Here is a 27,930-nt window from a genome sequence, read left to right as displayed (position 1 = left end):
TGAGACCTAGAATGCTGCTATCTTCCTCCAGAAAGGTATTCAAATGGCTTCTTCCAGGTGCCGAGGGCACGAGCAATCCTAAATCCAGCTGTAGAGTTTGATATTATCTGAAACTGAGCAAGCAGGTCTCGCCAGGACTGATGTAGGTCTCCTCCAGTCCACCCATATGCCCAGGTGTCCTGCTGCATGGTCCCAACCAAAAATGCAAGCTAGGAACCAGCTCCCACCACCTTCTCTCCATTACCCTCACAATCTGCGAAAGCCCCGCTCAGCCCTCAGCCACTTCTTCTGATGCTGGCAAGCGCCCTCAAGGAAAAAGTTATCCCAAATGCTGAGTTCACCTTTCCCCGCGTTTCCATTGCATGTGTTTTGTGCAGCTCCTCTGGGCGTCCTCAGTGGAGGGATTGCTACAAACCACCTAGCACCTTTGCAAAAATCAAAACTCTCACCTCGTTTTTCAAAGGAAAAAGACAAACTTTTCACTCCACAGGAGTCTCCCCTTTCAATTCCTAAAGAGATCTCTACCATGATATTACATCAGGAATGTGATGAGAATCTGAGGGAAAGGGTGTGACTGTGGACTCCTAAAGGTAGGCAGTATTAAGAACAGAGCTGGCAACTCACAGCAGCCAAAATGCTAATACAGAATTCTGTTTCCACCAAAAAAAAAAAAAGCCAGACATGGTGATTCACGCCTGTAATCCCAATATATTAGGGGGCTGAGGCAGGAGGATCTCTTGAGCTCAGGAATTCGAGACTAACACGGGCAATATAGTGAGACCTCATCTCTATTAAAAAAATTAACAATTAACTGAGTATAGTGGTACACACCTGTAGTCCCAGCTACTTGGGAGGCTGAGACAGGAGGGTTGCTTGAGCCTGGGAGGTCAAGGCTGCAGTGAGCCATGATGACACCACTGCACTCCAGCCTGGGTAACACACCAAGCCTTGTCGCAAAAAAATAAAATAAAATAAAATTTAAGCCAATGTCTTCAGTTTTGGTTGAATTCACAGCTACCATTAAATCTTCCGAGCACATAGACAAGATAGAAACACCACTGCCGCTTGGTGACAGTGTGCTTTAATTGTAGGGAATGGGAAACAAAGGCCCGAAAGCAAGTCACTGATTAAAACAGCATCACCACCAGAGGTTTGAGAGCCAAGCCTCTGCCTCAAAATCTGACAGGGAAGGTACAGTCTAGAAGACAGATTCTGGAGACATTCTGGAAAAGAGAGACTGAGTACAGTACAGCCCCTGGTCCTTTCTTCCTTCTGCCCTAGGCCCCAGCTCAGCCCATCTGCTCATTTTCCCCACCCCTAGTTCTCACACTAGGGAACAGCTTATTTACAAGGGGAACTCTAAGGTCTCAGGAGGAATTTTGGTCAATATTTTAGCCACTTCCTACATTCAGCCTTGCTCAAGGTCTCTCTTCTTGATTGTATTGTCCTAACCTACTTTCCCACCAACATAAATAGTATTTCTAGCTCGTGTCCTAACTGAGAGAAATTTTGTGTTGGAATTGCTATTGGGAAATCTCTAGTGACTCTTCATGTTAAAAGAGGAGGAAGGGGCTGGGCATGCTGGCTCACACCTGTCATCTTAGCACTTTGGGAGGCCAAGGTGGGAGGATCATTTAAGCTTAGGAGTTCAAGAACAGCCTTGGCAACATGGCAAGATTGTATTAAATACATATATTCTGTATTAAATATATATATTCAATAAGAAAGAAGAGGAAAGGAAATTCAGAGAACCTCGGCTAAATCGCACAAAGTCACAACTTTGGTTGTAGGGCCTGGGTACAGCAGCCACCTCCTGACTTACTGACCCTCTCCACATTGCCTCTTGGCCACACCATCTTGTCCCAGGCCAGGGCTTTTGCAGCCTGAGCTGTGTCGGGGCCAGGGGTGTCGACATTGAGGAACTGAATTCCCAGAGACTATCTACATGGGATCTGCGGAGGCTCAGAGTGTGGTGCTGGTGAGTACAAAGGGAGGTTCCAAGCCCTCCCTGAGCCCGTGAGCACCTTACATTCCCAACCAGACTATAGTAGGGCATGCTGGGGCCGCCTCCAATGCGGCAAGGGGACACAGCTGGACACAGGGCACTTAGCTGGCCAGCCTGGTGGGTCTGCAGATTGATCCTGTCCTGAGTAAGACTTTTGCAGTCAGACCCTGGCCCTGTCATCCTCCAGCCTCAGCCTCCCCAGTCGCTGGAGGCCACAGGTGTGCACCACCATGCCTGACTATTTATTTATTTATTTTTGTAGAGATGGGGTCTCACTTTGTTGCCTAGGCTGGCCAACTCCTGGCCTCAATCGATCCTCTCACCTCAGGTTGTGTGAATCTGAGTGAGTCCCTTCGCACACTTCTGCACTCCTCCCCTGCCTGTTCTGTGCTGTGGCTGTGGTGACACTGCCCATTCCACAAGGCTGTACTGAGAATGATGTGAGTTACTGTATTCAAATTGCTTAGCACCATGCCTGGCCCATGGCACATGCTCAGTGTTAGCTGTTACCAGAAAGAAAAACTGAGGAAGGCTTCATGGCACATGGGATGGATTTAGCTAAGGCTGGGATAATCGCCACCTGCTAAGGGTCCACCCCGTGCCTGGTATTTCCCAGAGTGGCTGCCAGCGTCACGATGACCATTACCTTGTGCTCAGAAGATGTCACCACCCGGCTTCAGAGCTGGAGTTAGTGACACTCAGAGAAACTGAGTGACTTGCCCTGCTGGCAAGTGATGGAACTAGAGTCTTGTTCCAAACTACGCACTTTACATATTTTACCTAATTTAATCCTCCTGAGAACCCAGCTGATCAGTGCTACTCGCTCCATTTGACAGGCCCAGAAACTGTTAGCCCCCTGCCTATGTTTAAACTCCTGGGCAGCGGCAAAGTCAAAATTTGAACCCAGGACCTCCAGGCTCCAGAGTCCTTGCCCTTGGCAATTGTACTCTGCTGTCCGGCAAGTCCACTGCAGGTGCTTGGTCCATTTTGCAGAACCAAAGCAGCGATGTGTGCTGGCTGTGGGGGTCGGGGGGCAGCATGGCCCCAGCTGAGGGCTTGCTGAGGGAGGGAGAGAAGCTAGAACTCGACATTTGGATAGAAGTTTCAAGGGTGCTGTTGCCCAGGCCAAGCCTCTGCTTAAACACCCTCAGGGATGGGGGTGCTCACTGCCAGTCTGCTCCACTGTGAATGGACTTGATGGATTAGGAAGCCCTTTACTCGAGGAGAAGTTCACCACCTGCAACTCACTGGTCTCTGCTCTGCCTTCCTGAGCCACACAGATTTTACCCTCATGTGAAACGATGATAACAATAATAAGAATGCCATGGCAACTACATATTTTTTGAGAGGGTCCAGTGCCCTAATCACTGTGTTTTGGGCTTTTTTGTTCATGTACTATCTCATTTAGTATTTAAAACTAACTACTGTGCCCATCCTCACTCCACCCCAACAAAGACAGGAAGTGGCCAATTTACAAACTAATTGTGTTCCTAACATTCTTTTGTAAGGCTGTTGTTTGGATGACTAAACCGCTTTCCCACATAAACAATGTTATAAATGGCTGTGGGTGTCCCCACTAGCCCCCCGAAGCCTGGTTTGCCCATCCCACCTGAAGGGCCCCCACACATTTACAATGAAAGAGAACAGAACAGAGTCAGGTTAGAACCACAGTCATTAAACAATGAAGGGAAAAACTGATGTTGGGAGAAAGATGTTTGTTGTCTCCAGCGCTGGCTGCCTCAGGAAGCGCCAGCCCAGAAGAGAATGGCCAACTTCCCGCGCTGGGGCAGGGGCAGCCTGGGAACAGCTTCAAAGCCAGTCTCTCCCACTGATAGAACCAGACAGCACCCGACCCAAGATTTTACCCAAAGAATGAACCCTATGTTGGGACGGTGTGGAGCCTCAGAGGGGTGAGCCAGACCTGGACTTGCCGCTTCCTGCATGTCTGGTCCCAGGAGAGCTACTGGACTTCTCTGAAGGTCCCCATGTGGGGAGCAGAAGCACTGCGGTCCTTCCTGGGGCCCACTGAGGACACAGAGATAGTGGGCGTCGAGAACTTAGTATAGGCCAGAAGCGTGGCTCACGCCTGTAATCCCAATACTGTGGGAGGCTGAGGCAGAGGGATCACTTGAGGCTAGGAGTTTGAGACCAGCCTGGACAACATAGCAAGACCCCATCTCTAAAAAAATTGTTCTAACAACTTAGCACAGTCTCTGGCATATAGTTGGTGCTCAATAATGGTGACTCGTATTGTTAAAAATAATAAAAGTTCAAGCCAGCACGGTGGTTCACGTCTGTAGTCCTAGCACTTTGGGAGGCCGAAGTGGGCAGATCATGAGGTCAGGAGTTTGAGACTAACCTGGCCAACATAGTGAAACCCCATCTCTACTAAAAATACAAAAAATTATCTGGGCGTGGTGGCGGGCGCCTATAATCCCAGCTACTTGGGAGACTGAGGCAGGAGAATCGCTTCAACCCGGGAGACAGAGGTTGCAGTGAGCCAAGATCATGACATTGCACTCCGGCCTGGACAACAGAGCGAGACTCCATCTCAAAGTAAATAAATAAATAATAATAAAAGTTCTGCAAGGCCCATGCCTGGGGGAGAAAAGAAGAAAGAAATGGGGAAAGAGAGGTCCCAAATGCCAAAGGCATGGTGCAGGGTCCATAATCTGGGGAGGGGATTTTTCCTTTTTCCGATCTCAGATCTTGCCCAGCCTCTCTGCATGGCAATGCATTGGGAATTAAAAGTGAAAAAGCCACAGAGTGCGGTGACTCATGCTTGTCATCCCAACACTTTGGGGAGCTGAGGTGACAGGATCGATTGAGGGCACGAGTTGGCCAGCCTAGACAATAAAGTGAGACCCCATCTCTACAAAAATAAATAAATAAATAGTCAGGCATGGTGGTGCACACCTGTGGCCTCCAGCGACTCAGAAGGCTGAGGCGGGAGGATGGCTTGAGCCCAGGAAGTTGAGGCTGCAGCAAGCCGTGATTGCACCACTACACTCCAGCCTAGGGGCAGATCAAGACCCTGTCTTTAAATAAATAAATAAAAGTGGAGAAGAAACCAACAGGTGCCTTGTGGGGACTCGGATTTGGAAATAGGTTGAGAGGCTATCTGCAGTCAGTCAGCACAGCCTTGAAGCCTCCTGATACCCTGGGCGCCCATAGAGTAACTTCAGACAACAGAGAACTCCACAGGCAGGTGGAAGCGACCTGAAGAGGAGGTTGGACCACCGCCTTTGAAGCTGGGGCCAGTGGTCATGGTCTTCAGACTGCTAGTTCACCAAGAGTTTTTAACTTTAGGACGTCATTTCCCATGATTATTTGCATAGTGACCTTTTAACCAAGGACATCTGCAAAATTCCAGTCCCAATGTTCAGTTTGATCATGGCCTGATCAAACTTTAATGTCCACAGGATACTAAGGAAAGAAAGGTGGATGTCAGATGGAAATGACATGTTCATGACAAGAGAAGGGCAATGGCACTTGGATGTGTTTTAAAACACTGAGGCTTTGCAGTAGTTCAAATAGAGACAAGGAGGAGGAAATTGAGTTGTCACAGTAGTTAGAGAATGTGCCAGATTCCACGGAAGCTGCACTGAGGCCATCAGCACCACATTCCTGTTTCAAGCAAGACAACATTGGCACAAACTAATACCATTCACTTGAATTTTATTCGTCTTGTAATTTTGATTGGATTTAACTTATCTTTCATTTTCATCTTGTTGAAGAAGTAGAAAGTACCAATGTTTAGTTTTAGGTGAGCACAGATTGATTGAATGATTGATTGATTGGTTGATTGACTTTTTAGAGACAGGGTCTTTCTCTGTGGCCCAGGCTGGAGTGCAGTGACTTGATCTCAGCTTACTGTGGCCTCAACCTCCTAGGCTCAAACGATCCTCCCACCTCAGCCTCCCAAAGTGCTGGAATTACAGGTGTGAGCTACCGTGCCTGGCCTCATATTTATATAATGTTAAAATAAGCCAAAGTCATAATAGCCAAAAGGCGGGAGAACTCAAGTGTCTATCTACAGATGAATAGACAAATGAATGCGGCCTGTCCCACAATGGACTCAGCCTTAAAAAGGAAGGAGGTTCTGAACTGTGCTGCCACATCGGTGACCTCGGAGGACATGATGCTGAGTGAAATAAGCCAGGCACACAAAGTCAAGTCCTATGCGATTCTATTCATATGAAATCCCCAGCAGTCACATTCACAGACACAGAGAAGTAGAAGGGGGCTGGAAGAGGGATAATGGGGAGTCAGTGTACAATGGGTACAGAATTTCAGTTTGGGACAATGAAAAACATTCTGGAGATGAATAGTGGTGAGTGTTGCACAGCAATGTGATTATATTTCATGCCAATGAACTCTACACCTTAAATGGTTATGGTGGTAAATGGTATTGTTTTGTTTTGTTTTGTTTTGTTGTTCTGTTTTGTTTTGTTTGAGACAGAGTCTCACTCTGTCGCCCAGGCTGGAGTGCAGTGGTGCAATACCGGCTCACTGCAGCCTCCACCTCCCAGGTTCAACCGATTCTCCTGCCTCCTGAGTAGCTGGGACTACAGGTGTGCGCCACCACATCCGGCTAATTTTTTGTATTTTTAGTAGAGACGGGGTTTCACCATGTTGGCCAGGATGGTCTGGATCTCCTGACCTCATGATCCACCCACCTTGGCCTCCCAAAGTGCTGGGATTACAGGCATGAGCCACCGCACCCGGCAATTTTATTGTTATAGGTATTTCACCACAATAAAAATAGATATATAAAATAAAGATATGAAATCAACACTGGGAATAGGTGAGGTTTTTTCCTGTTAAAAGACCTTGGGTTGTCTCAGGCCAAGACAACCGGAGCCCTCAGACTCATCCTTCTTCCAAGGAGTCCCGTCCTGAGACGGCAGAGGAGACTGCTCTCCCAGCAGCATCATCTCGGCTGACCTCGCTGGAAAGGCAGCTCTCTGTGGCCAGGCCAAGAGGGCTGTGGAGACCAGGAATCATCGACCCATGATGTTCCCAAAACCTGCCTGTGCATGGCAGCCACCAGGACGGCCTGTCAAAATGAAGATGCCTGGGCCCTGCCCCGGGCTACTGAGTCACAATCTTTAAGGGTAAGGAGGCCTGGAATCTATACTTCTAACAAGCTTCCCAGGCACCTCTGAACACCCAACATGCTAGGGTGTCAGGCCTGGCAGCACAGAGGCCTGGAGGAGCCCAGGTGTATAATCCATAGAGCCGACTTCCCCACTGCCTGCTACTGCCTGCTGTGTGACTATGAGCAAGTCATTCAGTCTCTCTGGGTGTCAGTTTCAGACCATTTTGTTGGGCACAAAAACGGTTATGTTGGGAAGGGCTTGTTTTGAGGGTTAGCAACAACATACATAGAGTGCCTGGTGCATAACAGGTGCTGAATAAATGGTGGTTGCAGTTAGGATTCGAGAGCTGGGAGAGACCCACCCAGCTGGCGCCTGATGAGAGGTGAGCAAGCCGCTCCCGCACAGAGGGCTCCATCCCAAGTGCACATGTGTTTCCTGCAAGGGGAGCACCTTTACCCAGGGACGTGGATGTGGCTTGTCACTTTAGCTCTGAAAAATGGGACAGAAGTTGTTGAGGGGAAACCCCTTCTCACAGAAAGCAGAATGGTGCTTCGGGAACCCCCCTCCTCCTTTTCCCTCTGCCACCCCCAATCTAGAGCTGGCTCCACCTCACTCTTATCATCAAAAAGCCTTGCCCCTGACCGCAGGCTCGCCCAGGAAGAGAAGTAAGGCTCACCTGCGGTTCCAAATTTTGCTGTGTGGCTTTGAGAAAAATCACATAACCTCTCTGAGCCTGAGGTCCTTATCTCTCACTAGGGGGAGGAGGGTGACGCTGGTTCATTCAGGGCATACTGATTGTGATAGACACGTCCTCATCCTCACAGGCAAACAGTCGGGTGGGAAGATCAGGCTTTAGTGAAACCACTGCAAATATCTCATTGCAAAACAAAATATCTACCTTAGAAAGTTGTGATCAGGTGATGGCTTTTCCAACTTTTTTTTTTTTTTTTTTTTTTTTTTTAGCAGCAGAACCCTTCGTTCAAATGAAGCCTTACCCAGGAATAGGTCATGGAAAATAGCTGAAAGGGAAGTTGCTCAGAGGCTCTGTGACTGTCACCAGGGAGCCCGAGGGCTTCAAGGAGCACAACTGGAAACCACAGCTTGATGCCTGGGAGCGAGGGGTGAGGAAAGGTCCACAGTGGCAGAGCAGAGTCCTGGCACATTATGGGCACTGTAGAAGCCATCCCTGCCTGAGCTCGTCATCTCTGTCTCACCATGTCAAATGGTAGTGGGTGGGTACAGGGGCCAAACTCGGTCCCCAGACCCCTGAGTGTCTCTGGTGCCAGAGACCCCACAATACCTAGAAGCCTCCGTCCACCCTGGCCCAGGGTTCCTAGGGGCTGAGATTCTGGGGGTCCCTGGAGGCGGGAGACGCTGAGTCTAGGCAGGCTCGTGCTGGAAACCAGCTCACTGCAGCGGACGACTATCTGATGGAGCGCTTCCTTCATCAGTGCTAATATCCATGTAGCGAAACAATGAAAGGGTTTCCTATCAGTTCCAAATAGGACGTGAAAAACTCTCAGTGCTAAGAGTAGAGGATGCTAGAATAGGGCAATGGGAAACGCCTGAGTCACCGGAGGGCCTCTTTGATTCCAACAGCCCAATCGCTGAAAAGGAAAAAGAGAGAGAGAGTGGTTCATTAATGATCCGAGGGAGGGGACAGGAAAGACAGGCCCTTCACAGGGGACCTCCCCAGAGAGCTGAGAGCGGGAGAAGCCCGGCAGTGGGGACACCACCCAGAGAAAGAAACCGAGCTGAAGCTCCACCCGTGCACCCTCCCCACCCAGCTGCCCAGCACGTCCACGAGCCACGCGCCAAGGACAGTTCTGGTTTCCATAGATAAATGTTTATTTTAATGAAGGATGTTCAGGAGTCCTGCTGTGTTCTTCACCAGACTTGTTTCAGAGCAGCTGCTCACCCAGGAGCTCCATGGCCACAGGGATGCCCAGGACAGGGAGGTCTGCTCACCCACTGCCATGCTCTGGGGTTCCGGGCAGTCCTTCGGATTCACCTGCTGCTCAGATTTTCTGCAGGAAAATGGGAGATCCACCCTTTTAAAGAGTGACCCGGACCCGGTTCCTGCCCAAAGCCTTTCTGAATGAATCTCCCAGTTCCCCACTGACTGGACATAGAACCTCTGCTCTTTCCTTCTCTAAGACTGTGCTAGTCCATTAATCATTAAAAGACAAAATGAGGCTGGGGGCGGTGGCTCACGCCTGTAATCCCAGCACTTTGGGAGGCCGAGGCGGGAAGATCATGAGGTCAGGAGATCGAGACCATCCTAGCTCACACGGTGAAACCCTGTCTCTACTAAAAAATACAAAAACAAAATTAGATGGGCATGGTGGGGGGTGCCTGTAGTCCCAGCTACTCAGGAGGCTGAGGCAGGAGAATGGCGTGAACCCGGGAGGCAGAGCTTGCAGTGAACCAAGATCACGCCACTGCACTCCAGCCTGGGCAACAGAGCAAGACTCCATCTCAAAAAAAAAGACAAAATGAGTGTCTTTTAATGACATTAAAAGACATTGAGGCGGGTATGGTGGCTCATGCCTGTAATCCCAGCACTTTGGGAGGCTGAGGTACGAGGATCGCTTGAGCCCAGGAGTTTCAGACCAGCCTGGGCAATATACCAAGACCCCATCTCTACAAAAGTTTTTAAAACCTAGCCAGGAATAGCGGTGCATGCCTGTAGTCCCAGTTACTTGGGAGGCTGAGGTGGGAGGATTGCTTTAGCCCAGGAGGTTGAGGCTGCAGTGAGCTATGACAGCACCACTGCACTCCAACCGGAGTGGCAGAGTGAGACCCCAACTCAAAAAATTAATTAAAAGACGAGAGGCTAGGTGCAGTGGCTCACACCTGTAATCCCAGCACTTTAGGAGGCCGAGGCGAGCTAATCATGAGGTCAGTAGTTCGACACCAGCCTGGCCAACATGGTGAAACCCCGTCTCTACTAAAAATACAAAAATTAGCCAGGCGTGGAGGCGCATGCCTGTAATCCCAGCTACTCAGGAGGCTGAGGCAGGAGAATTGCTTGAACCCGGAAGGCAGAGGTTGCAGTGAGCCAAGATCACGCCACTGCACCCCAGCCTGGGCAACAGAGTAAGACTCCGTCTCAAAAAAAAAAAATTAAAAGACAAAATGTGGACACACACATGGCCCCAGCAAGCAAGAATGATTACTAACTTCATGGTGGAGTGCACATGCATACCATGTTCCACAAGCTCATCATCTACTCAAGTCAAGAGTATTCGGTTATCAGCCTCAGAAATTCAGAAGGAGCCTCACGTCCCAGGAGCCTCTGGTATCTCAGGGCCTTTCACTCCAAGGAGCCGCCTCAACTGGGCCTTCCCCAGCAGGATGTATGTGGCCCTGTCTGTGTGCTCGGTGGAGAGGGGCAGGTCCGGGCACTGTCTGGTGCTCGGTGTGAGACCACAGCCTTTCTGGAAAGGCTTTGTAATGTGCCGCTGGTGTGCAGGCTCCGTGCGTGGTAGGGGCTTCAAGAATATGCATTAAACGAACCCGAACCCAAGGACGCTTGCTCACCTGTGTCATCTGTGGGTCTCCTTCCACAGGAAGCACATCTGGGCGTAGGGAAGGCTCCCGGGGCTCAGGTCCAGAAAGAGCTGGAGGCTCCTGAGAGCAAGGGCCCCTGCTCGGGCTGTGAGCCCAGAACAATGCGAGCTTCGCACACCGCAGGTGTGTGTGTGTGGGAGCCTCTTCCTGAAGCCTTGGGGTCAGGGGCCGGGGCCCAGCAGGCTGGCTGCGTTTATTGTCCATTGTCTCAGGCCGGGACAGGAAGCACTTTCTGTTCCCAATTGCTCGGGTGGATTAATTTACAGTGGGGAGCTCAGAGTCGCCCGCAGCACCTGTTTTCCCCTCTGAGGGGCCAGCTTCCAGCTTGGAGGGTGTTTCAGGAGGGGTCCCCTCTGCAGAGACGCAGCCTCCTCCAGAGACCCTTGGCCACAGCTCCTGCCTGCTCCCTGCTGGGCCAGCTCCCTGCTGGCCGAGGCCCTGGCAGCCCTGCCTGCTTGCCTGGGTCACACTGCCCACCCGTGGGAAGCTGAGCCCTGTGGGGTGCACACTGTGCTATCAGCGGTGAGCCATGGCAAGGCAGCCACAGTGTCTTCTCTGTGGTTGGGAATCCGCTCTCTGTTTCAGGTTCAAGGGCAGGTGATGTATGCTTGCTCTTTTCATTTGGTGAGGATCGTGAGTCCCATTTTACAGAAGAAGTCACTGAGGCTCAGCAAGGCTGGCTACACAGGTCGCGAATGAAGTAGTGGGATGCAAACCCAAGTCTGCTCCAGGTCCCAGAGCTCTCAACCTCCAATGTCTCAGAAGCCAGCAAAAGCATGTGACCGAGTGCCACCAGCCGGTGTACAGAGGGGGAGCGGTGGGAGGTGGAGGAGAACCCTGGGGTGCAGGCAGAGGGGACCCTGTGCCATCTCCAGGGGCAGCGCTGCTCTACCCAGCCTGCTATTGCCTTGAAGTAAGGTGGGCCCTGCGTGGCCACATTTTTCCTTGTTAGTAACTCAGAAGATACATTTCTAGACACGGGGTAGGTCACAAAAGCCTGTCTGCAGGCAGCACATTGCTTTGCCTCTGCTCTGTGCCACCATGCCAACACCAACAGTGAACACCTGCTGTATGCAGGTGCTGCCCGGGCACCTCCACCACCGGGACCCATCCTGTGTCTTTAGCACCCCCGGGCAGCAGGCACTGTGCTTCCTGTGGACACACAGGGGACAGAGGCTCAAAAGAGCAGGCTTCTGGCCCTGGGCACCAGGCTGGTCTTGGCTTGCTCACTCCACCCCACCTCACTGCATCAGTTTTTCATCACTACTGATGCAGGAGGCCGAGGAAGAATTCTGGAGTCTGGTGGAGGATGGGGAAGCTGACCCTATTTCTGTAGGTGCCTCCTTCATTTTCGTAGGATGGCCCCAAGACAGCCACTGAGACTGCCCCCTCTGCACTAACCATTAGCCAGCACTACCAGGATTGGCCAGCTTGCTCTGTGCCATTTGTTTTATTTATTTGTTTGCTGGAGACAGGGTCTCACTCTGTCACCCAGACTGGAGTGCAGAGGTGCAATCATAGCTCACTGCAGCTTCCACCTCCTGGCCTCAAGTGATCCTCCCACCTCAGCCTCCTGAGCAGCTGGGGCTATAGGTGGGCGCCACCACATCTGGCTTGTTTTTTTTATTTTTTGTAGAGACAGAGTCTCGCCATGTTCCCCAGGCTAGTCTTGAAATTCTGGCCTCAAGCCATCCTCCCGCCTCAGCTTCCCAAAGTGCTGGGATTACAGATGTGAGCCACTGTGCCTGGCCCTTGCCACTTGCGTACTCCACTAAAATAAGCTTGGCTACCTGACTTCAGTGGCTTAAGATAGCTGAGCTCTCACTCTCTCTACCCAGGCCCTTGCCCACCTGCCCTCTGCCTCAACAGCCACCTCTGCTAGGCTGCTTCCTCCTACTCAGGCAGGGTGGATGCTTCACTGTGTGGCCCCGGATCCAGGTTCCCCGCTGTCCCCCTGAGTGACAGGGCTGCCCTTTGTAGAGGGGGAGATTAGAGGAGGGCTGGAGGCTGCGCAGCCCTCCCTGGATGACAGGAGACATCAGCCCCGCACACACCGCAGGGCCCGGAGCAAGCGAGGAAAGCCTTGACAGGCCTGGAGGGGATCCAAGAGGGGAGCCAAGGAGGGGGCAAGCTCCTCACACACAAAGGCCGGGCCTGTCTTCACACCTGCGGGGATGAACAGAGCCCAAGGCCGGGAGAGGTGGGGGCCGCAGGGGGATGAATAATTCGCTCTGAAAGAAGCATGTCACAGGGAGATAGCTCTGCCAGACACTTCAAATAAAGGCAAGCAGCCGTGGTGACAGGGGACATTCTTTGCCACCGATGCACCGCTGGGACCTAAGAGCTGGGATGTCGTGAAAGAAAGGCGCCTTGAACCCTTCATAGTTATTTTTATTTAAAAAAAGAGAGAGAGAGAGAGAGAGAGAGAGAGAGAGAATGCCATCACACAAGCAAGCATGGGCCTCGCAGCACGGAGAAAGGCCAGATAATGAATTCTGGCACCTTAATTTCACCGTTGTCAGAAAAAACGGTGCTTCCTAGGTACACCTGAAGAGCAGGTCTGCTCATTCTTCCTGCCTGGGCATCTCTGGCCACCCTGTTCCCCGGCCCAGGGCACCCCCACCCCACCACCCCTCCCTCCACGGACTCCTCCCCAGGGTTCCAGAGCCAACACTGAAGGCCTCTCCTGCCGTGAGGCCCACCCCAGCAAACACCTCTCCTCCCAGGCAACCTCACTCAGTCCTCAGGCAGTGACCTTACCTTTTGACATACTTCTCCCCACCACTCAGCCAGGCCCTCAGGAGTGGGCATCCCATCCCGTTCTGTCCCACACCCCTAAGTAAACTACAGTGTCCTGTACACAGCGGCCATGCACTACATGTCATTGATGAGAACAATCACAGTGGCTTCTTTTTTCTTGGAAAAATCAGACAATGAAGTTACAAATACTAGTATTCTCGTGTAAGAAATTATGACCTCAGTGTCCACTCACAGAGGAATACCTACCCAGCATGGGGCCATCTGGAGCCACACAAAAGAATGAGGCCGATCTAGATACGTTCATGTGGGTGGACATCACGGACTTCAGTGGGGAAAGCTGCAGGATGGCACGTACATATGCATATATACATATGTGGATATATATATATATATATATATATGTTTGTATATAGCACAGGGAAAGGTCTGGAGGATTCTCCCAAAACCATGAAGAGTGGCTACCTCTGCATGAACTGTGGCTATGTCAGGATTTAGGGAGACAAGGGGAGGTGAGGGAACTGCACTTATTATACATACTTTGGTATTATTTTAACTTTTTACATTGAGTACATATTGCTTTTGTAATTGAAGAATATATATATATTCTTGGCTGGCTGTGGTGGATCACACCTCTAATCTCAGTGCTTTGGGAGGCTGAGCAAGAGGATTGCTTGACGCCAGGCACGGTGGCTTACGCCTGTAATTCCAACACTTTGGGAGGCCAAGGCAGGTGAATCACCTGAAGTCAGGAGTTTGAGATCAGCCTGGCCAACATGGTAAAATCCCGTCTCTACTAGAAATACAAAAATTAGCTGGGCATGGTGGCGGGTGCCTGTAATCCCAGCTACTCGAGAGTCTGAGGCAGGAGAATCGCTTGAACCCAGGAGGTGGAGGTTGCAGTGAGCCGAGATCATGCCATTGGACTCCAGCCTGGGCAACAAGGGCAAAACTCCATCTCAAAAAAAAAAAGAGGATTGCTTAAGCCCAGGAGTTTGAGGCTGCAGTGAGCTATGATGGCACCACTGCCCTCCAGCCTGAGCAACAGAGCAAGACTTTCTCTCTCTGCATATATATATATATATGTGTGTGTGTGTGTGTGTGTGTGTGTGTTGCATATATATACATATGAGAGAGAGAGTTGCATATATAGGTTTAGTTCTTGCTAAACCACATCAATTAAGAATTAAGAATACATGAATATATGTGTGTATATATGTATATGTTGTGTATATCTATTATATATCTACATCTCTAACTCGATAGATAGATAGATAGATAGATAGATAGATAGATAGATAGATAGATGATAGATAGGCATGGTTTAGCAAGAACTAAACCTTTTCCTAAGCTGGGACTCTGTGGCATGGCTTTGGTCCAGGAGGAGAGAAGCAGCATTGGTGAACCTAGCCCAAGTGCTCAAGGACAAGAGGGGAAGGTTCGGCCCAGGCCTCAGCTACTGTCCTCCTTTCCAAGGACAGCAAAAAGTCTGCCTGGATTCGTCCAAGTTGGCTTCTGCTTGTGCCTCATTGGCCAGAACAGGGTCACATGACCAACCTAGCTGCAAGGGAGGCTGGGAAGCAAGCAGGTTGTCCTGCCAGACTTAGACCAGGAAGACTCTGACCCAAAGGACCTCCCACCTGCTTACATTTCCTCTTGTTTCGAGTCTACTGCCAGTTTTTGTCTTCTCTTAAAACAAGAGAACTCTCTCCAAAGGCAGGCCCCATTTCTGTTCCTGGAAACTCTCTCCAGTTACACCCTGTGAACAAGTTTCTGTTGGCATTATTCAGCAATATTTCTGTATGTGTGTGTGTGTGTGTGTGTGGGCACGCATGCACATGCAAGTGTGTGCATATGTGTGGCTTAATTTCCTCTGGACACATCAAAATTCTGCATTTCATTATCACTACCTGCCACTAGGAGGGGACAGGCTGCCTAAAAATGGAGCCAACAGGAAAGAATTCAGAAGGAAGCCCAGATCTGAGAAACATGGAGTCCTGCTGACCCAATGAGCCCCTAAGTCTGCCATACCTGCAACTACCCCTGACTTTCTTTTTTTTTTTTTTTTTTTTTTTGAGGTGGAGTTTCGCTCTGTCTCCCAGGCTGGAGTGCAGTGGCCGGATGTCAGCTCACTGCAAGCTCCACCTCCTGGGTTTACGCCATTCTCCTGCCTCAGCCTCCCGAGTAGCTGGGACTACAGGCGCCCGCCACCTCGCCTGGCTAGTTTTTTTGTATTTTTTAGTAGAGACGGGGTTTCACCATGTTAGCCAGGATGGTCTCGATCTCCTGACCTCGTGATCCGCCCGTCTCGGCCTCCCAAAGTGCTGGGATTACAGGCTTGAGCCACCGCGCCCGGCCTACCCCTGACTTTCTAAATGAAAGAACCAATAAATTATTTTTCCCTCCTTATGTCAGTTTGGGTTGAGTCAGTCTCTTAAAACCAAAAAGAAAGTCCTGAGTCCTACTACAGAAATTATCTTTGAGCTGAGTTTATTTAATATGTACCTTGAAACAGGGTAGTTTTATCCTGGTCAGCAGGTGTATGTGGTGGCTTCTGCATATATCTACATAAAACCCAGGTGTTCCTTGGGATCGCCCTGACCTTGGAAGCTCAATATTGGGCCATGCCACCGAGCCTTCATCCTGTCCAGGGTTCTCTCCAAGATTTCTCCTGGTGCCCTGGTGGCTGCTCTTCTGATCACCTGTGACTCCGTCTGGACCCACGTTCTTGCTCATCCACCATGTCCTTCGTCTCTGCACCAACGTGAAGGTAGAACTGCACCACTTCTCCTTAATCCACCCTGTGCTCCCAAGATGGTTCACCTAAGACACCTGAGTGGATTTTACTGCTGATTTGGGGCACTTTAATGACAGCAGTGTAAACCTTCATCAAATAGGAACACCCTAACTCACAAGGATTTATAAAGTGTAAACCAGAAAGGATCCGGGTCAGGTCTCAATCAGTTTAGAAGTTTATTTTGCCAGGGTTAAGGATGTGTGCCAGGGAGACAAATCTGTGCCTTTTTCCAAAGATGATTTTGAGGGCTTCAATATTTAAAGAGGAAAAGCCGGCTGGAGGGGACAGAGGGAAGGTGTGGTCTCTTTACTGGGTCCAAATGTTGCAAGAGAAAAGAAGCATTTAGGGACATAGTCAATAACGAATTGGCCTGGTGCTCACTATAAGATAAGGTGAATGGAGAGGAGCTACCTGTGGAGATCTTCAACTTTTTATCTGTCACTATCTGCTTAGGAACAAAAGGAAAGGCAGCTTCTTGCATAACTCAGCTTTCAGCTTAATTTTTTTTCTTTTGGCGGAGAGAATTGGGATTCCAAGTTTTTATTTTCTTTTCACAAAAGTAATTAGGAGCCCAGCAATAACCCCATCACCAAGATTCCTTCGTGGCTCCCTTTTCCATGGCCTGGCGCCCCCTTCCTCCCTCGTCTCCCCCTCTCTTCAGCTCTCTGCCTTACCAAATCACAGCTTCTTTGTTTTTTACTATTTTTTTTTTAAAGACAGAGACTTACTCTGTTGCCCAGGCTGGAGTTCAGTGGCACGATCTCAGTTCACTGCAACCTCCGCCTCCCGGGCTCAAGCAATACTCCTGCTTCAGCGTCCTGAGCAGATGGGATTACAGGCGCGCACCACCACACCTGGCTAATTTTTGTGTTTTTTGTAGAGATGGGGTTTTGCCCTGTTGCCCAGGCTGGTCTTGAACTCCTGGGCTCAAGCGATCCGCCTGCCTCAGCCTCCCAAGCAGCTGGGATTACAAGTGTGAGCCACGGCGCCCTGCCATCAAATCACAGCTTATTTCTTCACGTGACAGCTCAGCTCTGTTTTCCCGTCTCCTTCCAAACCACAACTCATCCCCTTCCAGCATACTTCAGGAAGGTGGTTTCTTGAGTAATGGGGGTTCCCTGCCTAAGAGGAATCCTGGCTTTGGCCATCTGGGCTTTACTCATGTCTCCGGACTCTTGCTTTCTCTCTTAAGCACAGGGATTACTAGATGTGTGGGGCTCAGGTGTAAAGAACATGGTTTCTGAAACAGCAAATCAAACCAATGTGATTGTGCAGGAGAAATAGAAGCCTGTCGATCTGATCTGAAAGAACAGATATATTTACATACCAAGGCAGATTGCAGGTCAAAGTGTTATCAATTTGATGTTGATCAAATCTTGGGAATTTTCTGATGTGGTTTCTGGTGACACAAAGTGGCGGCAACATAGCCTGTGTGCGGGAGGTTTCTCACCTCCCCTAGGAAGAGCTGACATATTCAGAGCAACCCACAAGCAGCCTCCTCCACCAGCATGAATGGTGGCAAGCAGCATGGCGGCACCGAGCCTTGAAGAAAGAGGCTGGGAGCGAGGACCATCTCAGAAAAAGGGGCTGACCTTCCTTGCCAGAGCTGTAGAGCTGTGGGGACATCCAGATGCCTTCCCGGGAAGGGGGATCTCCCCATCTCTGCATCCCATCCACACTCCCCACCTTAGCCACTCCGTGCCAAACCTCCAGCCCCTGCTGCAGTGCATGCTGGTGTTATTTCCTGACAAGGCAACAGCCTCCTCACATGGTTTTCCTGACTCCAGTCTCTCCCCAACCCATCCCCGCTTCAGATGGCAGCAATTTTTTTAAAGCACAAGTCTGATCCTGCTTAAAATTCATAAATGAGGCAAAGTCCACAGACGCTGAGACAGGATGCAAGGTCCTTGTTGGCCCACCCACTAACTGTTCTTGCTTCCTCTGCCTGGAAACGCCCACCTTGCAGGTTGCAGTGGCCTCCGCATCCCTGTGTCTCTCACCTGGGCCATTTTGGAGCCGAAGTCACACCAACAAAGAGCGGCCTGAAAGAGGCCCCTGCAGAGTGGGTGCTTTTTGAATGTCATCCATTATTCAAGTTCTCCACCCTGGTTTCATCCTCCCCCAATCCAAGATCCTTTACCCCAACGTTGGCCCTGTCATTTTATTACTAGTCTCCATCCACCGGAAACGTGCCTTGGCACCTGCCTTCCATCACTTTCTGGCACCTCATCTCACGCTGGGCAGAGACCTTCCTGATTGCCCACCCTGGCCGCAACTTGCTGTCACCTGGGGAAACTAGAAAGTGATTCTGATCTCCTCTGGCTGGGGAGGGGCATTTGGAAACTCTCTGAGGTGATTCCAGGGTGTAGACAGAGTGGTAACCCCTGGTGAGAGAACAGGGTGTGCTCGGGGCGTCACTAGCTGGTGGGATTCTTCAGGCCGCAGCATGCAGTTCGCAGTCTACACTTGCAGAAAAAACATCTGCCTGGACGGTTTCCTATTTATGGAGGACAGGGAGGTGGGGGTATTCACATCGATGGATGGAGTGCATGAGACCCTTGCTATATCCTTTTTCCCCACACTTCTTCCCCTCCACCCTTCCAGCCCTGTAGGATCATGGTGGGGAAGGGGTCAGCCTTGGAGGATGCCCTTGGAGAAAGGCCTAGGAGATGCCGTGTGTGGCCCGAAAGAGGTCAGGGGAACATTTTACCAAAGACTTGCTTCATTGTTAAGTTTTTCTCTTAAAGGTGTTGATCTATGCAGTGTAAACGCTTGCAAGCTCCCATCATTGGTCACAAGGCTGTTTGTCTTGTCCTCATTGTGTATGGTTCTAGAAGGCTCTCTCCCCCTGGGGGGAAGAGCCCTTGGACAGAGATCACAGGGGTTCTTAGGGGGCACTCGGCTGGTAGTCTCCTTCCCTCTGCTGATGGGGCCTTCCTCCCAGGGGATCTCTGGGCCTTAATGCCGTGCCTCAGAGGCCTGGCCCAGAGCCCCTCGAAGAGCCAGGAGAGGAGAGCTGACCAAAGTGGAGTCAGGCTGAATTTTCCCTCTCAAGAGAAGCACATCCCAGTCACTGTCCCTTCAAAGGCCATGAGGCTGGCCAAGGACATAGCAGAGTGGCTCACGGCAGTACCCACCGGGGCAGAGCTCCAGCCTGCTGCTGTGCTGGGGCTGGGCATCTCTTCCCTGAGCGGTGGCTGCCCCCATGAGGGCAAAGACTGCGCTGGCTCTTCCTGTGCAGGAGAGAGTGGGCTGGGAGCGGGGACACCACGTGGAGGGAGTTCTGGTGGCAACGGGGCGCAGGGGAAGTTTCTGGGCACAAGGAAGCCTGGGGTGGGGGACTTAGGAGGGAAGCCCCAGCCAGGCTGCTGTGCAAAGGGGAGGCCCGTGGGGACCCTCTCCAGGGGTACAAGGGGGTCAAGGGAGAGGCCAAGTCAGTTATGTGGAAAGTTTCTTATTTTTGTTGTTTGCTGTTCATTTTTTCTTTTTTTTTTTAACCTTCTTTAGAAAAAACATCAAACTTTTATAAAAGTAAACAGAATAATATACTGACCCCATATACCAGGTTCCCCTGGGTTCAACAATTACGGGCACGAGGCAGGGTCACTTCATCTATTACTGCTGCACATTTGCCGCCCCCGTATCATTCTACAGCAAACTGCATATATCATAACATTTCATTTGTAAGTTTTTTGGATGTTTATCTAAAAGAAAAAAGACACTTTTTAAACATAACCATAATGCCATTATGACACCTTAGAAAATTAGTGCTATCTCCTTGACAGTCTCAGAAATCTGGTGTAATGGGTTAAATTGTGTCCCCCACACTCCCCACCCCCCACCCCCCACCAGAAAGCGATGCTGCAGTCCCACTCCCCGGACCTCAGAATGTGACCTTATTTGGAGAAAGGGTCTGTACAGAGGTAATCAAGTTTAAATGAGGTCATTAGGGTGGGCCCTGATGCAATATGATTAATGTCCTTATCAAAAAGAGAAATTTAGACAGAAACAGACACGCACAGAGGGAAGACTAGCAAAGTGACATGAGAAGCGATGCTGCCACATGCTAGGGGACGTCTGCGGCCACCAGAAGCTGGGGAGGCAAGGAGGGACCTTCCCAAGCGTCTTCTGAGGAAGTGTGGCCCTGCCAACAGCTGATATCTAACTTCTGGCCCCCAGAACAGGGAGAAAATAAATTTTTGTTATTCCAAGCCACGCAGTTCATGGTACCTTGCCCTAGCTAACTAACCTGGTCAGTATTCAAATTTCCAATTATCTCACTTTTTTTGGTCACTTTTTGTGTCACTTTTTTTGGAATCATGATTCAAACAAGGACCCCCACTGCAACTGGTTAAAGTATCTTAAGACTGTTTTAATCTCCTTCCTTTCTTTCCTTCATTCTTTTTTTTTTTTTTTTTTTTGAGACAAAGTCTCACTCTGTCATCCAGGCTGGAGTGCAATGATGTGACCTCGGCTCACTGCAACCTCCACCTCCCAGGTTCAAGTGATTCTCATGCCTCAGGCTCCCCAGTAGCTTAGATAACAGGCACGGTTTTGCCATGTTGCCTAGGCTGGTCGTGAACTACTTACTGAGCTCAAGTGATCTGCCTGTCTCAGCCTCACAAGTGATGGGATGACAGGCATGAGCCACTGTGCCCAGTCTCCTTCCTTTCTTTCAATGTATTTTTTGAAGAAAACCATGTTGTTCATCCCCTAGAGTCTATCCTGGTGTGGTTTTGCCATTTGCACCATGATGGCATCATCTAACAACTCATGATTCAGGGCGAGTAGGTCTGTGGGCCAGCAGCATGGTCTCCCCAGGGAGCCTGCCAGCAATGCAGAATGTCTCAAGCCCCACCCAGACCTGCTGGACCAGACTCTTCACCCGGCAAGCCCACCAGGGACTCATACCCACACAGAAATCTGAGAGTAACAGGGCCCCACATTCCTTCTCCTTCGTATTTCCTGAAATCGGTAGTTAGATCTATAGATGCTTGATTAGAGTCAGATCTGATTTTTTTTGTGGCAAGATTCTGTCTAGGTGGCAATCATTCTTTCATCGGAAGGCATACCATGGCTGCCTGTCTCTCTTTTTATAATATTAGCAGCAATTGGCTGGACGCCGTGGCTCACACCTGTAATCGCAGCACTTTGGGAGGCCGAGGCAGGTGGATCACCTGAGGTCAGGAGTTCAAGAGCAGCCTAGCCAGCATGGCGAAACCCCAGGTCTACTAAAAATACAAAAAATTAACTGGGTATGGTGGTGCATGCCTGTAATCTCAGCTACTCAGGAGGCCAAGGCAGGGAGAATCATTTGAACCTGGGAGGCAGAAATTGCAGTGAGCCGAGATTACACCACTGCACTTTAGCCTGGGCAAAAGAGAGAGAATCCATCTCAAAAAAAAAAAAAAAAAAAGAATTACCTGAGACTGGGTAGTTTATTAAGAAAAGGGTTTTGCCGGGCATGGTGGCTCACACCTGTAATCTCAGCACTTTGGGAGGCTGAGCCAGGTGGATCACCTGAAGTCAGGAGTTCGAGACCAGCCTGGCCAACATGGTGAAACCTTGTCTCTACTAAAAATACAAAAACCAGCCCGGCATGGTGGCGGGTGCCTATAATCCCAGCTACTTGGGAGGCTGAGGCAGGAGAATCGCTTGAACCTGGAAGGTAGAGGTTGCAGTGAGCCAAGATCTCACCACTGCACTCCAGCCTGGGCGACAGAGTAAAACTCCGTCTCAAAAAAATAATAATAATAAAAGAAAAGAAAAGAAAATGTATTCAACAAATACATTGAAAGAAAAGAAAAGGGTTTTTAACTGGCTCACAATTCTATACAAGAAGCATGGTGCCAACATCTGCTTGGCTTCTCGGGAGGCCTCAGGATCCTTCCAGTCATAGTGGAAGGAGAAGGAAAGCAGGCAAGAGAGAGAGCAAGAGCGAGAGCAAGAGAGAGAGAAAGAGAGAGAATGGGGGAGGAGGTACTACACACTTTTAAACAACCAGATCATGTATAAACTCAGGGGAAGAGCTCACTTATTACGAAGAGGATGGCCCAAGCCATTCATGAGGGATCCAGCCTCATGATTCAGACACCTCCCTCCAGGCCCCCCCTCCAACACTGGGAATTACATTGCAACATGAGATTTGGGCAGGGACAGACATCCAACCTATATCACCTGGATACTGTCCTTGCTTTCTAGTACTACTAGATGTCCTCATCTTGTTCCTCTTCTGCCCCAGACCTGGAGTCAGCCATTTCTCTGCCAACCCTGGTTTCTTTCAGTGAGGAATGGTGTTTAGAGAACATAATCAAAACATAAGGGTGCTTACCTTTGGCCTTGTTTTCAGGCCTCTCATTGAACAGCCAGGAAAAAATACGCATAATGTCTTAACACAAAATACACAAGTTCAGCCAGGCACAGTGGCTCACACCTGTAATCCCAGCACTTTGGGAGTCTGAGGTGGGTAGACCACCTGAGGTCAGGAATTCGAGACCAGCCTGGCCAACATGGCGAAACCCCGTCTCTGCTAAAAATACAAAAATTAGCCAGGTGTGGTGGCACACGCTTGTAGTCCCAGCTACTTGGGAGGCTGAGACAGGAGAACTGCTTGAACCCAGGAGGCAGAGGCCACAGTGAGCCGAGATTGTGCCACTGCATTCCAGCCTGGGTGACAGAGTGAGACTGTCAAAAAAAAACAAAAAAATCACATTCACTACCCTGGGATTTTTAATTTAACCTTTTGCATCTCACATGGTGTATCCCCTTTCTCTCATGCCACAAACCTAGGTTCACAATGACATCAGGAGTGCTCGAGTTGCAATAGCCCAGATCTGCTCATTTGTCTTTCCCGGCTTGGTGAGCTCAGACCTGTGAGCTGTCGTAGGGTGTGACAGAGAAGCTGCACGAAAGAAACTCCAGGGCTTCCTGGAGTGCCTGAGGAGGAAGCTCTGCACACTGGCTGCAGCTCTGCCGGGGGCCTCAGGGCCAACAGAGCCAGCTGAGTTGAGATGAAGCAACGTGAAGTGTCACCAAGGGGAACAACAGGAGGAGTCCCACCTTGGGATTGAGTAGGAGACCATGTGAGGGGTGAAGAAGGGCCTGGAGGGTAAAGAAGGGCCTGAGGGGTGAGACATCTCTGGCCTGTGAAAGGGATTAAGGGTGGGGCTCTTCACACTGGAGAGGGGCCATAACTACTTCCATTTGTGGGGCCACCAGAATATTAAAAATAAAAAAAAATAAAAAAATAAAAATTTTTGAGACAAAGTTTTGCTCTTGTCACCCACGCTGGGGTGCAATGGCGCAATCTCGACTCAAACTGCAACCTCCACCTCCAGGGTTCAAGTGATTCTCCTGCCTCAGCCTCCCAAGTAGCTGTGACTACAGGTGCCTACCACCGCATCCAGTTAATTTTTGTATTTTTAGTAGAGATGCGGTTTCGCCAGGTTGGCCAGGCTGGTCTCAAACTCCTAACCTCAGGTGATCTGCCCGCCTCGGCCTCCCAAAGTACTGGGATTACAGGCTTGAGCCACCATGCCCAGCAGAATATTTAAAAATTTTTTAAATCCCAAATTACAGGATGTTTTAAGTGTTTCTGTTTAACACCTTAAAGCTGTTATAAGAAAAAAAAATACTGCAATGTAGTTATACTCACCCAGATCATTAGAAGATCTATAAACATGTGCATATATTAATCTGGAGTCACTGTAAGGAGTGAGAACAGTAGTGAAGCATGAATTTACACTGAATAAGAAATGTCCTCTTCTTTCAGCTCTGTTAGTGAATCTCTTTGTATGTTCAAAATACAACCTTTTGTTTCTTTTGTTTCATTTTCATTTTCAGTTTTTAAAATAAACTTTATTTTTTAGAGCAGTTTTATTTTCGTAGTAAAATGGAGCAGAAAGTACAGAGTTCCTGTGTGCCCCCTGCCCCACACATGCCCAGCCTCCCCACACACACACTATCACCATCCCCACCGGCGTGGTACATTTAGCGCAATCAGTGAACCTGCCTGGACCCATCATCACCATCCAGTGTCCCTCATTCCCATGAGGGCTCACTCTTGGTATTGTGCATTCTATGGGGTTGGGCAAATGTATAATGGCACATAACCACCATTGTTAGAATCACATAGAATGTTATCACTGCCCTAAAAATTCCCCCATGTTCTGACTATTCATCCATTATCCCCACCATCCCCTTCCAGTCCCTGGCAGCCACTAATCCTTTTCCTGTCTCCATAGTTTTGCCTTTTCCAGAATGTCACAGAATAGGAATCATCTAGTATGTAACCTTTTCAGATTCACTTAGTAACAGGCATTCTTCCTCTACGACTTGTCATGGTTGAGAGAGCTCATTTCTCTTTAGCACTGAATGATATTTCATTGTCTGGATGACCTCCAGTTTATCCATTCACCTACTGAAGGACATTTTAGTTGCTTTCAAGTTTTGGCATTATGAATAAAACTGCTCTAAACATATGTGTGCAGGTTTGTGTGTGAACATAAATTTTCAATTCATTTGGGTAAATACCAAAGAGTGGGATTGCCGGATTGTATGGTAAGGGTATGTTTAGTTTTGTAAGAAACTGCCAAACTGTCTTCTGAAGTGGCTGTGCCATTTTGCATTCCCACAGCAATGAATGAGAGTTCCTGTTGCTCCACATCCTTGCCAGCATTTGGTGTTGTCAATGTTCTGGATTTGGGCCATTCTTGTAGGTGTGTGGTAGTATTTAATTGTTGTCTTAATTTGCATTTCCCTGATGGTATATGATGTTGAACATGTTTTTACATGCACTTAGCCATCATCTGTGTATCTTCTTTGTTGATGTGTCTGTTCAGATCTTTTGCCCATTTTTAAATTTGGATATTTGGGGATTTTTTCTTTTCTTTTCTTTTTTTCTTTTTGAGACAGTGTCTCACTCTGTCACTCAGGCTAGAGTGCAGCAGTATACTTATGGCTCACTGCAGCCTCAATCTCTCAGGCTCAAGCAATCCTCTCACCTCAGCCTCCTGAGTAGCTGGAACTACAGGTGTGCACTACTATGCCAGTTAATTCCTGTATTTTCTGTAGAGACAAGTTCTCACCATGTTGCCTAGGCTGGTCTTGAACTCATGGCTCAAGCATTCCTCCCATCTCGGCCTCCCAAAGTGCTGGGATTACAGGTGTGAGCTACAGCACCTACCTGTTTTCTTATTGTTGTCTTAAGCATTCTTTTATATTTTGGATAACAGTTCTTTATCAGCTATGTCTTTTGCAAATATTTCCTCTCATTCTGCGGCCCATGTTTTCATTCTCTTGATATCCCCCTCTTTCAAGGAGGATGTTGAAGGCTTGAGTTGAGACTCACCACATGCAATATGGATCAGGCCTCCACTGTCCTGTGCCCCAAGGAGAGAGACGGGGCCTGTGAAGGAAAGAGGCGGACCGCCTCAGGAAGGAGGCCAGGCCAGAACCTGTGTGGAGGCTCCTCCCTCTGCGGAGAAGTTGCGGAGGGGAAAGTCGGGCCCCCTGAGGAAAAAAGTGTGAGGAAGGGGCGTTTAGGGGTGTAGGAAGCTGAGGCTGTTGCAGAAAGCTTGTCTGGGAAAAGGAGCCCCGTTAGGAAGAGGAGGCCATGTGAAGCCATTGTCCCCGAGGCAGGGGTGACACTGCTGGCAAGTCCTGTGGGCCCAAGCCCCGAGGACCTTCCTTTGCCAGGACAGGCAGATGCTAGAGCCAGCCTGGCCTAGGGTGCAGAGGCGACAGCGCTCCATGCGGTCACTAGGGGTCCCTCTTGAGCTGCTCCTACAGCCCAGCCCTCAAAGGAACACTAAGTGGGACATGCCGTTGTTCCTGACACTTGGGACAGTCAGGCCCTAAGAGGGCCAGTGGTCAAATGGGAATGTCGGGTTTCACTGTGCTCACCTGTGCCACACATGCTGGAAAATCAAGACCTTTCAAATCTACAATCCAACTTTAAGCCATTCCTCGGGCCCAGCCTGTGGAAGTCACATTCCAGAGAGAACCTTCACTTAAACATTTCATGACTTGGCCAGGCACAGTGGCTCACGCCTGTAAACCCAGCACTTTGGGAGGCCAAGGCGGGTGGATCACGAGGGCAGGAGTTCAAGACCAGCCTGGCCAATATGGTGAAAGCCCATCTCCACTAAAACTACAAAAATTAGCCAGGAGTGGTGGCAGGTGCCTGTAATCCCAGCTACTCGGGGAGGCTGAGGCAGGCGAATCACTTGAACCCAGGTGACAGAGGTTGCAGTGAGCTGAGATAGCGCCACTGCACTCCAGCCTGGGCGACAGAGTGAGACTCCGTCTCAAAAAATAAAAAAATTCCTGACTTGACAAAAGAAGTCGTTTTAAGGATACATCCATGAGATTGTTTGCATTTGATTTCCCTTTTCAAACCCCACACACCAAAAATAATCAAGGAGGTAAACATAAAATCAGGCAGGAGCCCAACCTACAAATGTCTCTTTCGGCCTGAGATGTTGCCAATTTCACAAAAATTTGTCAACTGTCAAAGCAGAACTGCAGTTCTGGAAGAACAGGAGCTGTCACTGTGCCCTGACTGTAAGATCGCAAAGTGAAAACCTTAGCCAGACTTCTCAGCTCCCCGTCTATCTACAAATAAACCAAATAAGGAACCTAAGCTTTAACTGTCCTGGCTCAAGACCACCTTTTTAGCTCATTAAAGCCAAGAGATTCTCACTGGAGGTCCAACTGGGCACCATTGGTCAGGTGGAGGGGTGTAGGGAGAAGAGAAGAGGAAAAAGTGAGGGCAGAGATCAATGTTGAACAGCATTCTGAGTCACCAACCTGCAAATGTCACAAGGAGGCCTGTGGCGCCACGGGAAGGAAGCACGCTGACACACACATGCACGGGGTCTGCCCCGTGACAACCCGGCAAGGGCTCCTTCTGTCTTAAGGACTCCTGACCTCGAGGTGGACACAGGTGCTCCTAAGAGCACCCAGAAGCCCCTGATCCCAAATACTTCGTCCGTGTCTGGAATTCCACCATGAAAGAGTCTGTCTCCTGGAGCACACACAATTAAAAAAAAAAAAAAAAACTGGAATCAGCCCAAATGTGCATAAATGAAGGACTGCTTAAATAATCTATGATACACACTTACAATGGAACATACACAGCTGTGAAAAAAAAAAGAAAAAGACGGAGGAAGCTGGGCATGGTGGCTCATGCCTGTAATCCCAGCACTTTGGGAGGCTGAGACAGGTGGATTACTTGAGGTCAGGAGTTCGAGACCAGCCTGGCAGCCACGGTAAAACCCCATCTCTACTAAAAATACAAAAATGAACCAGTGCAGTGGCGCACGCCATAGTCCCAGCTACTCAGGAGGCTGAGGCAGGAGAATCGCTTGAACCTGGGAGGAGATTTCAACAAGCCGAGATTGCCCTACTGCACTCCATCCTAGGCGACAGAGCGAGACTCCGTCTCAAAAAAAATTAAATTAAAAAGAGGGAAGAAACTCTTACCAATGGGTCTCCAAGAAACACTGTTCCATGAAAATAAATCAAGGTGCAGAACCCTGGGCATGAGAAGGAAGGGGAGGATGTATCTACATATCTGCTTGTGTATACAAAACCTCTCTCTGTAAGAATCCACGAGGAACTGACTATGCTTTTCTCTACAGAACATAACTGGGGGCGGGGTCAGGCCATGGGATGAGGCGGCTTGCATTACATGC

General features: G+C 49.5%; 2 long non-coding RNA genes across 2 annotated transcripts; both read right to left on the bottom strand.

Moving 5' to 3' along the window:
* Positions 1-8,937: 8,937 nt before the first annotated feature.
* Positions 8,938-10,785, bottom strand: LOC141409713 (uncharacterized). Its single transcript, XR_012431571.1, has 2 exons — positions 10,651-10,785; positions 8,938-9,134 (listed from the first exon to the last, which is right to left on the bottom strand). It is a non-coding gene; the product is annotated as an uncharacterized lncRNA (long non-coding RNA).
* Positions 10,786-24,090: 13,305 nt separating this feature from the next.
* Positions 24,091-27,260, bottom strand: LOC135969384 (uncharacterized). Its single transcript, XR_010584613.2, has 2 exons — positions 27,044-27,260; positions 24,091-25,744 (listed from the first exon to the last, which is right to left on the bottom strand). It is a non-coding gene; the product is annotated as an uncharacterized lncRNA (long non-coding RNA).
* Positions 27,261-27,930: the final 670 nt, after the last annotated feature.

Source organism: Macaca fascicularis, chromosome 2 (assembly GCF_037993035.2).
Source record: "Macaca fascicularis isolate 582-1 chromosome 2, T2T-MFA8v1.1".
In the NCBI taxonomy this organism is placed as follows: domain Eukaryota; kingdom Metazoa; phylum Chordata; class Mammalia; order Primates; family Cercopithecidae; genus Macaca; species Macaca fascicularis.
Note: the sequence above shows the minus strand (reverse complement) of the source record. Positions and strands in the feature narration are given on the sequence as shown.